This window comes from Capra hircus, chromosome 15, assembly GCF_001704415.2.
Source record: "Capra hircus breed San Clemente chromosome 15, ASM170441v1, whole genome shotgun sequence".
Lineage (NCBI taxonomy): Eukaryota > Metazoa > Chordata > Mammalia > Artiodactyla > Bovidae > Capra > Capra hircus.
This window is the reverse complement of record NC_030822.1, coordinates 66,594,619-66,597,477: the sequence shown is the minus strand read 5'-3', so window position 1 is coordinate 66,597,477 and position 2,859 is coordinate 66,594,619.

The window sequence follows — 2,859 nt, the reverse complement described above, 5'->3', positions numbered from 1 at the left end:
TCCTCTTTCACCCTCATCAAAAGGCTCTTTTGTTCCTCTTCACTTTCTGCCATAAGGGTGGTGTCATCTGCATATCTGAGGTTATTGATATTTCTCCCGGCAATCTTGATTACAACTTGTGCTTCCTCCAGTCCAGCGTTTCTCATGATGTACTCTGCATATAAGTTAAATAAAGAGGGTGACAATATACAGCCTTGACGTACTCCTTTTCCTATTTGGAACAAGTCTGTCGTTCCAGGTCTGGTTCTAACTGTGGCTTCTTGACCTGTATACAGATTTCTCAGGAGGCAAGTAAGGTGGTCTGGCATTCCCATCTCTTGAAGCATTTTCCACAGTTTGTTGTGATCCACACAGTCAAAAGTTTTGGCATAGTCAATAAAGCAGAAATAGATGTTTTTCTGGAACTCTCTTGCTTTTCTGATGATCCAACAGATGTTGGCAATTTGACCTCTGGTTCCTCTGCCTTTTCTAAATCCAGCTTGATCCACGGGTTGAGTTAAATTTGACACAAAACGAGACCTTGAGAGTTAGCATACAAGGTGAAAATTGCATAGAATTCAAAATAGCATAGGAAATCTCTTATAAAGCTATCAATTTTGGAGACTGAAGTGCTATTTTTCAGTAAGTCCAACACAACAGCTGCATCCTATACAGAAGTAAACTCCCATTTCCTCAGTTAAGGTAGTTGGCTTTTAGACAAACAAGCGTTGTGCTATCTCTTTTTATCTAGAATCACATTCAGGATGGCAAGTATCTATCTGAAACTGAAGCTGACAGAGTCAGCCTGAGATTCATGTCTCCCATTCCTTCTGGAGCACATTTATTATATAGAATTGTCTATTAAGTAGAATTGCCCCCAATATTTAAATGGTTGTTCTCTCTCTTGAACCCCAAGTTCATAGAATTTGATTTGCTTTATAATAAGCTGTTACCATATAATAATTCAAATTTTTCATCATCTTAAAACCTATTGAGAATTTGTTGTTAGGTGGAAACTACCTTTTAGTGGAATTTTTTTAAAAGGGTGGGGTGGTGGTGGGGAACTGGCTTTACTTTCAGTGGTGTCAGCTGTATCAGCCTGATTTGCAAGAGACCAAACCTCCCATTGCCAAATAAGCAAGCAAGCAAACACATAGCAGAAGGCTAGACTTTAAAAGGGTCTGAAGGCATTAGAATGTTTCCATGGAAGCCAGAACTCGAGGGGCCAAAGTCTCTGAGTGAAGAGGAAACTCTCATTCAGGTGAGCCTGATAGTCTGTCCTGCTTTTCTCCTCAAAGGATTTGTCAGTTCATAGTCAGTTTAGGATGAGAGACTGAGAAGCCAAGCAGAAAGCAAAGCTTAGTAGAGCTTTGGGCACAAACTGAAGTTCAGGACCACCAGGGGAGGCAGGAATAGAGGGATCAAGAGAGAAAAGAGTGCAGCCAAGTGATCTGACTATCTGAGATGCTTTTCTCCTCAAAACATCCCTCTGTTCATAAACTGCATGCTGTCATGCTGGTCAGCCAAGCCAAAAGCATCAAATAAGAGGCTGAGAACCGAGACTTCAGCCACTTAAGCATGGTAAGGAGAGGGGACCTGGAAATCTCAGTTTTCCATTTGTTATTTTGAAAGCTATGCCCCCCAAATTAGGGCAAAAATGAAAGACGCTCAGTGTTACAAAAACTGAAATACAGCCTGAAATCAGTCCACTTCCCATTTGGACTGCCTTGGAGAAGTAATTTGGGCTGTAAATTCACAGTAGGTGGCTATTGCCCACTGACTGCTGTCTGCGAAAATAAGCAGAGGCTGCAAGGCAGGCGCCCTTTGTAGGAATTCTAAAACAGCTGTGATAGGAAAGAAAATTGGGAGTTGGACCTGGCTGACTGAACTTGGTGATGAAGATGACAGAGGAGTTAAGGATGACACCTAGGTTTCTAACTTGGGCAGTTGGACTAATTTTCTCATGACAGATAATGTTAGTCAATGCTTTGTTTATCCACCTCTACAGTGAAAGTATCTTAGATCAAGAAATCCAAAACCACAAAAATATTAAATACTGGCTACTTGTCAGAAACCTCCATCATCCCATTCATTTCTAACAAGCTCTTATCATTAAGCCTTTTTAGGAGATTGTGCTTGGATTTAGCTATGGTTTTTCCAGTAGTCATGTACAGATGTGAAAGTTGGACCGTAAAGAAGGCTGAGTGCCAAAGAATTGATGCCTTTGAACTATGATGCTAGAGAAGACTCTTGAGAGTCCCTTGGACTGCAAGGAGATCCAACCAGTCAATCCTAAAGATCAGTCCTGAATATTCATTGGAAGGACTGATGCTGAAGCTGAAACTCCAAGACTTTGGCCACCTGATGTGAAGAACTGACTTTTTTGTAAAGACCTTGATGCTGGGACAGATTGAAGGCAGGAGGAGAAGGGGACGACAGAGGATGAGATGGTTGGGTGGCATCACCGACTTGATGGACATGAGTTTGAGCAAGCTCTGGGAGTTGGTGATGGACAGGGAAGCCTAGTATGCTTCAGTCCATGGGGTTGTAAAGAGTCAGACATAACTGAGAAACTGAACAACAAGAAAGCTGCCTCATAAGAGATGGAATTAATTGGTATTTCCAGGTCCTCTTACACTGGGAGCCTTAGGTGTTGTGTAGATGAAAAGTGACCTAGTGGTTAAGTGGGCCGAGCCCTGGGAAATCCTGGGATGTGAGGTTGGTTTTCAGCCTCCTTCCCTCTGTGGGTGCCATCCTGGGAGACTCAGAAACAGGAGCTCTGCCCAGTCATTTAGAGCTTCTGCTGAGTAGCCAAACGTGCCACGAGAACCAATTAGTGTCAGCTGGGCGTGCAGGCACTGTTCCCAGGACAGTGACCCT